Raw genomic sequence first — 12,421 nt, 5'->3', positions numbered from 1 at the left:
TCACGTCTCTATGGTTTTATTTTTAGCCGGGTGCAGAGGAACTGCATTTCCCCAATCGGGACTGTACGGGGCTTTGGGAACAGCATCCTCTGGCAAAAGCTCCCAGTGAGTCAGTCCGAGGAGGTCTGGAAGAGTTTTGGGGTGGACTGAAGCTATCAGGGCTTTCTGAAGCCCTAACTGACTTTTAAGGGAAGTAATCTCTTTATGACACGCCTCGTAGCTGACCTCCGCATGCTGAGTTTTTGCTCATGCGGCAAGAGATTGGGCCACATGCTGGGCTTGAGTGAGCTGCTGTTCCAGTTGGGCAGCCTTCTGTTCAGAAGCCTGTGCATGATCTAAAGCTGAACAGGACATACAGGATTTGGGGGGTGGTAATTAAAGAGGGGTCTGGCTGCTAACAATATATTGATATGATATGAAATTGCCATTTAAAAAATAAAAGATTGAAAAGCCCAGTAGCCCAGGGGAGGGGGGGCAGCCACTGCTTGGATTCTGGAACAAGAACTGCAGGGAGACATGCCATGTGGAAGCCCTGTTATTGCTAAGCTGAACTGGCAGCTGTCCCTGTGTGGAACCCATTGGGCTATTTGGTTAATAGAGCAGAGTTTCCCCAGTCACAGAAGCATGATACTGAGGACAGTAAATAAATAAATCTCCCAATAAGTATATTGCAAAAAAGGTAAACTTACACTTATTCAAGGAGACCCAGTTCACTCTCAGGTTGCATTCAAAAGAAGAGAAAGAAGCCTAATCTAAGAAGTCTTTTCCCTATCACAAATGGCCAGCTAATCCTTTTAAATATGGTTGGTTGCAATATAGACAGATTAATGATTTGTTTAAAAAAGACAAAAAAGCTTTTGGGTTTAGGGAAAAATTTAATGAAATTGAGAATGTATGGTTTGAGGGAGGTAAAAAATCTATTTCAAAAATGTATAAGATATTGTTAAAATGGTATACAGAAGATGAGGTAGTTAAAGAACAGATGATAAAATGGGCAGTTAATATGAATAAAGAAATAATGATGTCATCTTGGGAATATTTATGGAAGAATGCAATAAAAATATCAACGTGTAATAACTTAAAAGAAAATTGTTATAAGATGATGTATAGATGGTATATGACACCAAAAAAAATTGCAAATATGAATAGTAATATGTCAAACAAATGTTGGAAATGTAAAAAGATAGAGGGCTCATTCTATCACATGTGGTGGACTTGCGAGAAAGCAAAACAGTTTTGGGTTGATATTCATGCAGAAATTGTGAAATGTAAATTTAAGAAAGAACCAGAAATTTTACTTTTGGGGCTTAAAATGGAAGAAGTCAATATGGCAAAAAGGACATTGATGTGGTATATGATCACAGCTGCCAGGATGACTTATGCGCAATGTTGGAAACAAGATAAGGTTCCTGAAGTTGGGGACTGGATCAAGAAACTACTTTTTATGGTTGAAATAGACAAAATGACAAGGAAACTTAATAATTTGGAAGCAGAGGATTTCTTTGCAGACTGGAAAGATTTTAAAGACTATTTGGAAAAGTACTGGGAGGTAAGGGACAATTTATTTGGCTTTGATAATTATTGAAGGTTAAAGGATATTAAAAAATAGATAAAGATACAAGAATAAAAAATGGAGGGATAAGTTACCTATAGATATGAGTAAAAAAGGGAGGGATGAAGAACATCTAAGAAACACACAGGAGGTTGGAGCACTGTGGGAAGCCGAGTTGGGGGGGGGAGGGTAGAATGTATAACTATATAAGGTCTAATTTATGTTTAACTTTGCTTATTATATCCGAATAAAATGTTTAAAAAACAACAACAAATGGCCAGCTAATCTAGCATCATGTGTATGGGATTATGAGGGCATTGTATCTATAGCAGAGACCTGCAGAGACTTGTGTCTCCATGGAAGGCCATGTAAAGGAAGAGGACAAAGGAAGAGAGAGAGAAGGAGTCAGAGGACAGCTCCCAGGTTAAGGCAAAGGAGATAACAAATCCCATTCAAGGAAAATAACAGCTATACACCTTAGAGTGATGTAGCTCTCCCCAATGTTCCGGCATGCTGAGTCACTCACTCCAACAGAACCCAACTGTGTGTCTTGTGTAGATTTGATCTTTCAGAGGCACATGCCAGCATGAATAACATACGGTGTGAACTGGGCAACGGGGATCAGAGAGATGGCTACGGCTCACTAACAGGGCATATGCTTTACATGCAGAAGGTCGCAGGTCTGAATCCCACCAACTGTGGCTAAAGATGGATGTGGTAGTAGCGGTTGTGGAAGAATTCCACCTGACACTGTGGAGAGTCACTGGTAGTCAGAGTCGATACTAATAACCTTGATAGACCTAGGGTCTGAATCAGTATAAGTGAACTTCTTGCGTTTGTGGTTGGCAACAACCCTGGTAATGAAGGCAGCAGTTTTCCTGGCAACATGATCAAGCTTGTGACGCCAGAACCAGTTTTTGGACCGGGCATTGGACCAGTCCCCAGAGTGTTTCGATGTGTCATTTGGGGAGGTCCAAAGATTTTGGGGGGCTGCAGCCTGGCCCCAGTGTCTGCCTGTGTGATTGCTGTGGAGGCACCTCATTTTGGAGTGGCTGGCTGTTACCAATGGCCTGCCATATTGTTTGGGGAATTTAGCTATACGGCAGGAAACCATTCCTCTACGTCTGCATTACTGAAACCATTTGTGTGCACTCACACGCTTCAGACATGCAGGGTGTGCCCGCATTCTCCACCATTAAACTGTTACCACCAATGGCCTGCCTTGTTTGGGAAATTTAGCTATACAGCAGGATAGGCCAGAGAGGTACAGGAATCGCACACCACTTGTATACTGAGGTCTGGCACAGTAGGAAAACTCCAGATTTGAAGAGTAAATTAAATAGTTTTTATTAAAGTATTTCCCTAATTACAAGCACACTAAACATTCAAAAGAGGAAGCAATACAGAACTAAGAAAGCAGAGGTGATTGATAGTGAATAGAGGGGTCGGTTACCGAGTAGTATTACTTGTCCAGACATGCAGAAGTCCTTGAAGAGAATAGCGGCAATGGCCAGTGTTATGCGCTATTAGGGGGGCAGAGAAAGAGAGTGTGTGTGCATGGACGGATATAGACTTTGGAAAACAATGCTGACCAATGGGAGGTCTTGAGCGGCCTGCTCCAGATGAGAACAAAAGATTACCTGGACCAATCCTGGGTTCCAGGGGGTGCGGCATCAGGAGGATCCAGACCTGGATATAACCAGTGACATTCCAGAGGGGCAGGGGCAGGCTTAACAATGGCTTTGATTAAGTCAGCCAGGTGCTGGGTGGCTAGTTGAATGTGTTTTCTGACCATTAATGGTCCAGTCAGGATAGTTTGAAAAGGTTCCCAAGTATAGACAAAAGGTGGGAGATGAGTCTCTGGTTAGCATCAGGAAGGATCGCTAAACATTTCAATGTATGATTGGCATCCTGAGGGATGGAGCAGGAAAGAGGCTTGGAGACAAAGAACACAAAAGGGCTAGGTGAAGTTCTGGAGATAGAAAGGGATATGTGCCAGGTGGCAACTAAATAGCCTTTAGAAATGCAGACACCTACCTGGTGGAACCCATTGTTTCATATGCATACCTCTCCTGGGATGGGGGGGGGGGAAGACTGGAGGTTTTTACCCTCTGAGAGCTGCCTTTGATGCCATCTGAAAATGGAGACCCTTCTGCAGGATTTTTGCTAGCTCTATGGTTCAGAACCAAGAGTGCCTTCCTTGGTCTGGGTTTTTGGGTCTCTCGCTCAGGTTAGAAAATGGGGTACCCCTGTTGTTGGGGCTACCCTACAGAAAAGGCAACACCTCTGGGCTACATGGCACAAGAACCGGTGAGGTGCCCCCAAGACAATCACACAGGCAGACACTGAGGCCATGCTGCACCCCCAAATGACACAACCCCACACTCTGGGGACTGTTACCTGCAAAGAGGCAGCAGTGCTTGGTCCAAACACTGGTTCTGGCGCCACAAGCTTCTATTTGGGGTGCCTCCAAGAGGTCTGCATTTCAAAGGAGATTTAAAGAAGTTCCCCCTGCACCCAAAATAAGGTTTGTACCCCCACACTTCATACACCCTCATGATCCACAGACTCTTCCCTTCGAGGGGACATATGCTGTGTCCTGGTCCAAAGCGTGGTTCTTGTGCCAGTTGCTATAAAGTGTGGTACCCACAGGACAATCACACAGGCAGAAACTGGGGCCAGGCTGTACCCCAAAACAATCTATAGGCCACTCCAACTAACACGTCCCCATGATCTGGGGACTGTCCCCTGCAAGATGACATACAGTGATGCTCGCTCCAAACACTGATTCTGGCACCACAAGTCTCTATTTCTCAGGAGATCTGAGTAAGGAACTGGTTGCCCTTTACACCCAAAATGAGTTCTGGAACACCACATGTCCTACACCTCCCCCATTAACGGAACCCTCCCCTTCCAGGGGACATGTGCTATTTCCTGGTCTAAAGAGTGATTCTTGTGCCAGCTGCTCCAAAGTGAGGTGCCCCCAGGATTATCACACAGGAAGACACAGGGGCCAGGTACACCCCTAAAACAATCTTTGGACCACCCCAAATGACACATCACCACACTCTGGGGATTGTACCCTGCAAGGAGACATAAAGCATAGCCTGGTCCAAGCACTGACTCTGGCACTACAAGGTTTTTTTTGGAGGGGTGCCTCCAAGACGCCTGTATTTCCAAGTACCTTGGAATAAGGAACCACTCCCAGTGAGGTTCCAGCTGGACAATCACACAGGCTGACCTTAGGGTGAAGGTCATTCCATTGCTGAGTGAGGATTAACACTCCTCAGAGAAGCTGCAATTACTGATAACAAACTGAGATTGCTGAACCTGAATTCATTACCAAGTTCACAACTATGGATCCATCAGGGCTTGATAGATTCTCATTTCACCAGAGATGCTAATGTTCCACACCCATGTTCCAATTAAGCTGCTTACATGGTAGCTTTGCATCCTAACAGTCCTCGTCATCCTTTTATCTGGATATAACAAATCAAAGATTTCCATTCAAAATTCAGTCTGAACAGATGAGCTTTGACAGTTGAAAGCTCAGATTCCCAAAACCAAACTGATCTCAAAAGCGTTACTGTGAGCCTTCTGTCCTCACTGATCGGAGACTGGGCCACATGTGCCTGGTGCAAATGTCCATGGGATGCTTTGGGGCCTGAAACAACTTACTAAACACAACCCACAGGATTACTTTCCCAGAACTATTTAAGGAGCTTTGTGACTATTCGCTTTCATATAGGTGGGTTGGTTCTTTACATTATTGTGCCAGCTGGACAATCACACAGGCAGAAACTGGAGCCAGGCTGCACCCCAAAACAATCTATGGACCACCCCCAAATGACACTTCAGCATTGACAGTTGAAAGCTCAGATTCCCAAAACCAAACTGATCTCAAAAGCGTTATTGTGAGCCTTCAGTCCTCACTGATTGGGGACTGGGCCACATGTGCCTGGTGCAAATGTCCATGGGATGCTTTGGGGCCTGAAACAACTTACTAAACACAACCCACAGGATTACTTTTCCAGAACTATTTAAGGAGCTTTGTGAATGTACGCTTTCATATAGGTGGGTTGGTTCTTTACATTATTGTGCCATCATCATCAATTTGTGGAAATGCCTTGGAAAGCCAGAAAGGATGGTAGTGCCTTTGAGGACATCATCATAACTGCATTCTTACAACACTCCCCTTTGCTGCAGAAAGCTGCCTGCTTCGACGGGGAGGGTGGGGTATAAATCAAATAAATAAATAAATAGGGATATTGGAAGACCATTTCTATTTGGGGAAGGATAGCAAGTGAGTTATATTCCAATACAAGCCAAGTCATCTGAGGATTAAGCTCATCAGTTGTTGTGACCCGGATGCATTAATTGCTGGCAATAACAATAACATAAAGAGGTCTTCAGTACTGCAAAAAAAAATTCTAGTGAAGGGAATCTTGATGGACGGACAGACTGCAACACTGTCCAGGACAGTATCAACATACAGGGGAAGCAGGATGCTGAAGAACATCTGGTGATGTGTCATTTGGGGTAGTCCAAAGATTGTTTTTTTTTTCAAAATATTGTTTTTCAAACATGATTTTTTTTTATGGAGCTGCGGTGGCTCAAGTGGTTAAGACGCTGAACTGCAGGCTGTGGAAGGTCAGTAGTTCAGCAGTTCAAGACCCGGGTGCCGCAAGACGGGGTGAGCTCCTGTCTCTAGTTCCAGCTCCTGCCAACCTAGCAGTTCGAAAGCAAGAAATTGCAAGTAGATAAATAGGTACCACTTCGGTGGGAAGGTAACAGCGTTCCGTGCCCCTTGGTGTTTAGTCATGCCGGCCACATGACCACGGAAACGTCTTCGGACAGCGCTGGCTCTTCGTCTTTGAAACGGAGATGAGCACCGCAACCCTAGAGTCGGACTCGACTGGCTTTCGAGCAAGGGAACCATTACGATTACCATTAAAGATTGTTTTGGGGTGCAGCCTCTGGTATGCACTCTGAATAGAAGCTTGTGGCATCAGAACCAGTGTTTGGACCAGGCATCACTGTATGTCATCTTTTAGGGGACAGTCTCCAGAGCATGCTGAAGTGTCATTTGGGGGTGGTCCATAGATTGTTTTGGGGTGCAGCCTGGCTCGTTTCTGCCTGTGTGATTGTCCAGCTGGCACAAGAACCATGCTTTAGACCAGGACACAGCATAGGTCCCCTTGAAGGGAAGAGTCTGCTGAACATGGGGGTGTATGAAGTGTGAGGGTCCAAACTTGATTTTGGGTGCAGAGGGCGCTTTCTTATTCAAATCTCTTTTGAAATACAGGCCTCTGGGAAGCACTCTGAATTGAAGGCCGTGGCATCAAAACCAGTGTTTAGACCGGGCTTCGCTGTATGTCATCTTGCAGGAGACAGTCTCCAGAGCATGGTGATGTGTCATTTGGGGTGGTCCAAAGATTGTTTTGGGGTGCAGCTTGGCCCCAGTTTCTGCCTGTATGATTGTCCTGGGGGCACCACACTTTGGAGTAGCTGGCAGAAGAACCGTGCTTTGGACCAGGAAACAGGATATATCCTCTTGAAGGGGAGAGTCCTGTGAACCTGTGGGTATATGATATGTGGTGGTCCAGACCTTATTTTGGGGTTCAGAGGTTTCAAACTCTCCTCAGTGTTTTTAGATGAATTCATGAATAAGACGTGAATAAGGAATGAATAAGGAACTAGGAATAAGGAACCAACTTCAGCCTCCTCAGTTCACAGGTTATGTTTCATAAATTCATACACGTAGAACAGGCAGGGCTGCTCTGGTTGAGAAAACTGCATCCACTTGTTCAAGTTAACAGCATTTAAAAACCCCAAGAAATAGAATATTGTTCTGGCTTGCTTGCAATATTGCTTTGTTCAAATTTGTCCACATGGTAGAAAATTCAGGACACCCTTTGCAGGTCAGTTTCCTTTGGAGGAAAGAGAGACAGAGAGATCCAAAGGCTTTTGCTTTCTTGGATTTAAAAAAACAACAACACACACAACTAGTATTATATACGTATAGAAATAAACAAGTTATATGTATAGGCAGGGGTCATTTTGTAGAAAAAGAGGTGCAGGAGCTCATTAGCATAACTCATTAGCGTAACTTATTTGCATATGCCACACCCTCTGACATCCCCGGAAGGGTGGCAGAAGGCAACCCCCACTGCTCAGGCCCCAGCGGACTGTTTTGGATTGCTAGCTATTGGGGGGGGGGGGACGTGCAGATCTGTCCTCGCAGAGGAGGGAGAGCTTGTACCTGAATAAAACTTGGTCTTAAAGGTGCCACTGGACTGTTTTGGACCAGGGGGCCGGGGGAAGCTCTGCAACTTACCTGGCTGCTTCTTGCTCTGACTGAGGGCTGCTGGGAGCAGGGGGTGGGGCCTGTTGCATGTGCCCGCCCCCTGGGCTCTTTACTGCCGGAGCTCCGCTCCTGTGCGCTTCTGCAGGAAATGACCCCTGCGTATAGGCTAAGAAGAAAATAAAAGGAAATAGCAGCAAGGACAAACCCCAAAGTCCAACAGACTGTGAGTGCACTAAGATTAGTTTCACAGATTTACATTTTCAGGTGTGTGCTTAAAAAAACATAATTAGCATACACTTTGACATGAGACTATGACAAATCTATGTTTTCAAATAGGCATATCATACAGATCCACAGGTAATGGAACCAGAGTTTCCTCCTTGTCACAGATTCAGTGGCAAACTCAGGATTGCTGCTCTGCAACACACGAAACTACTGCTAGCATTTAGCACAGGTCGTACAAACATGATTTTTTTTATTTACTGACATACCTCTCTAATTTTTTTTTTAGAAGTGGGCAATTATAAAATATTCATTAAGATCTCACAACAGAGTATACATTTGCAAGTCAAAACTCATGCATACAAACTATCTGCATATACACACCCCACAGTTTCCTGCCTCCAAAGATCTGAATATAAAAGAAAGTTCAGACTTCCTAAAGGCCTGGCATCCCTAGACAAGGTGCTAGGAACACCACAGAGAAGACTCCACCTAAATGGTCTCAGCTCTTGACAACCCTCAGCAGATCCTTTCCAGTTGATCTGGATTTCCAGACTCCACCGGCAGTCCAGTGTGAGACAAGGGTTTTCCTTTTTCCAGAAAAACTGGTTGCAACCAGATCTTCAGCATGATGGCCTCTTCATCTACATGAATAGCTGGTGGGGCCCACCCTATGCAGACAGAGCTCCAGGCAGAAGGCGGTTCTCCAGTACTAGTTACCTGGCCATTTGCAAAAGAAATGCAGTGACTCCCGTCTCTGTGGTTTGTACAATAATGTCTACAGCTGCCTGTAATATTTCTCAAATCGAGACCATTCCCACTAGATTGCATTTTATAATTGTTTGGTCCAACCATCCCTTCTTGCCCAACCTTATATTTGTACTAACTTGACATAGAGTTCATATATAGCTATCAGGTACCCACTAGAGGAAATGCAGACTTACCCCCAACATTCCATGGATGAAATCAGGGGCATTTGACCTGTATACTTGTAACCAATGCTCTTTCTAAGCTGTGGAGTCTTGTGAGCAAAAATTCTACTTTGTGAGCTACTGGCATTAAAGTTGTAAGTGAGTGATGTGGCTACTGCATAGAATTAGTTTGCTCTGGAGCCATCCTTCCTGAGCGAAGACAAAAATGTGTGAGTTGGAGGCTAAAAAACTGTGAGATAGCTCACACTACCTCAGCTTAGAGCGAACACTGCTTGTAACATCCCTCTCTTCACAGCCTGAGGTTTCCCATCCCCAGTATACCTTTCTGATGGCTTTACCTGCCTGCTCTATGTTGTATTTATTCTGCAACAGCAGAACTAACATGGTGTAGTGGGTAGAATGTCAGACGAGATGAGGATCTGAGAGACCCAAGTTCAAATCCCTACTCTGCCATGCCATGGAAGCTTTCTGGGTGGCTTTGGCATTACCACAGCAGCCTACCTGGCTTCCACTTTGCTTCTGGGTTCACTTCAAGGTGCTGGTAAAGGTAAAGGTTCCCTTGCTCGAAAGCCAGTCGAATCTGACTCTAGGGTTGCGGTGCTCATCTCCGTTTCAAAGCCGAAGAGCCAGCGCTGTCCGAAGACGTTTCCGTGGTCATGTGGCCAGGATGACTAAACACCAAGGCGCACGGAACGCTGTTACCTTCCCACCGAAGTGGTACCTATTGATCTACTTGCAATTTCTTGCTTTCGAACTGCTAGGTTGGCAGGAGCTGGAACTAGAGATGGGAGCTCACTCGATCATGCGGCACCCGGGTCTCGAACCGCTGAACTACTGACCTTCCACAGCCTGCAGTTCAGCTTCTTAACCACTTGAGCCACCGCAGCTGGTATTGACCTTTAAAGCCCTGTAAGGACCACATTCTCCCATGCAAACCTACCTCCTCACTCCAGTCATACTCAGAGGCCCTGCTTCACTTGCCCTTGCCATCTGAGGCTGGACAGGCGGCAACCTGAGACAGGGGGCAAATTGAGAAAGGGTTCACCTGGAGAAAACAGCCACTGTGGAAGGTGAACTCTATAGCATTATACCCCACTGAAGTCCCTCCCCTCCCCAAACCCCACTCTCCTCAAGTTCCACCCCCAAAATCTCCAAGTATTTCCCAACCCAAAGTTGGTGGACCTGGATTTATGGCAGAGTACAGATTCGGCAAGATGCTAGTCTAGCACTCCAACCACTACCCCCATGCTCTTCTCTAAGATTACCTCCAGAACAGGGACAAAGTAGAGACAATATTTCAGAACAGATGTGGGCAGTGCTGGAATGTGCTATTAACTCACAGTTGACTTACAGTGACCCTGAAGGGTTTTCAAGGTAAGAGACGTTCAGAGGTGGTTTGCCACTGCCTGCCTCTGTGTAGCAACCCTGGACTTCCTTGGTGGTTCCCCATCCAAGTACTAACCAAGGCCAACCCTGCTTAGCTTCTGAGATTTGATGACAGCAAGCTAGTCTGGGCTATCTAGGTCAGGGCACAGACGGATACCAACAAATAAGAACGGTTCATGGTTCATAGGTAAAGGTAAAGGTCTCCCTTGCTCAAAAGCCAGTCGAATCCGTCTCTAGGGTTGTGATGCTCATCTCCGTTTCAAAGCCGAAGAGCCAGCGCTGTCCGAAGACGTTTCTGTGGTCATGTGGCCGGCATGACTAAACACCAAGGTGCACGGAACGCTGCTACCTTCCCACCGAAGTGGTACCTATTTATCTATTTGCAATTTCTTGCTTTCGAACTGCTAGGTTGGCAGGAGCTGGAACTAGGGAGCTCACTCGGTCATGTGGCACATTCGGGTCTCGAACTGCTGAACTACTGACCTTCCACAGCCTGCAGTTCAGCATCTTAACCACTTGAGCCACCGCAGTTCCCTCATGGTTCATAGGGACCATTAGATTGTATGGAAATCTCACCAATCTCTACCTGAAAATGAAGAACCCCTAAAACTCAGTACAAACACCTTTCCAAGTCTGCCAGTTTCAAACAGATGCAGCATGGATGATAAAGCACAAGAGCCCCATTAGGAAGAAAAGTTAGCAATCCATTTTAGAACAGACACTTAAATTATGTTTAACATGGAGCTAAATCCAAATTGAAAGTCCAGTGATGATTACTCTAATGAACGCATTGTTTTAATGACCCAAAAAGGTGGGTTTGTTAAGCACAGTATCAAGTCAGTGAAAATATCAGGTTGGTAAAGAAGGGCAATCGCTGAACTAAAATATTATAAAATGCAGTCCAAAAGCTTCAGATATCTACAAGTCACTTTCTTGGCAACACTTTCTCCCTTACAAATCTAACAGATATAAACAACTGATATTGGATGCAATAATCAGGGACCCAGTCCAGTACACGCAGAACAAAATACCATCTTGCACGGAGATATAAACCCCTAACGAAAAAACTATGCATTGGGTAAAGTCCTCTGTATGCTGTCAACTTCATTGCTATCTTTAGAATTCATACAGCACTTTCACAATTAAACTGTGATCCTTACAATAACCTGGTACCATAGGTGAGATTCTTATCCCCATATTGCAGATTTGGGTGGGTGTGCTGAGGCTCTAAGAAAGTTGCCTAAGGCAACCTAGTGAGTATGGCACAGGCAGCATTTGAATCTGGGACTTCTTGATGCCTAGCTCAGTCCCTTAGCTTTTATATTACACCAGGAGAACCTAGCATTTTTTTTAAAAAACTGTTAATCTTACTGAATCAAGAGAAGACTGTCTAGTGGAGCCTGATAAACTTCCTATGAATCTGACACAGATTTCTATGTTGTTTTACTGAAGGGTAGATTTGACACTTTGCCTGGATTATATCAATTGTCAGAGGAGACTTGGTGGGTGTTCCTTAATCCCTAAAATATATGGGAAAGCCGACAGTAGTTTCTGGGAGCCACACCTAGCTACAATTTCAGACGTCGATCACACATGCATTGCAAAGATCAGCTCTTAATATAAACAAAATAAATCATGAGTCTCCATCCAGCCTCTCTCTGTGCTTGTTTACCCACAACTAATCTCACTATACAGCATGGGATTTATCCCACGGAAGCATGCATAGGATTGGATCCCTTGTCGCAACAAAAATGAGCAAACCCAGTGATTACTGACAAGTCTGAGCAAACTTCTGAAGGTAGGTAGGAATGTCTCCTACACAATTCCTGTATTCTGGGTTTGGGCAACTCAGTCTTGGTATGCCCACACAGATACAAATTTATTAAATTAGGAAAGCCCTGCCAAACACACTGCACTCCTCTCAGGGGTTCTGATCACACAAGGACAAATGCTTCTCTGAAGAACTTAGATGGCTTCCACACAGGGATGGGCCTGAGTGGCTTCCTCATTGTTGATGCATCT

Source organism: Gekko japonicus, unplaced genomic scaffold (genome assembly GCF_001447785.1).
Source record: "Gekko japonicus isolate JY-2015 unplaced genomic scaffold, Gekko_japonicus_V1.1 scaffold709, whole genome shotgun sequence".
In the NCBI taxonomy this organism is placed as follows: domain Eukaryota; kingdom Metazoa; phylum Chordata; class Lepidosauria; order Squamata; family Gekkonidae; genus Gekko; species Gekko japonicus.
This window is presented reverse-complemented; position numbering follows the sequence as displayed.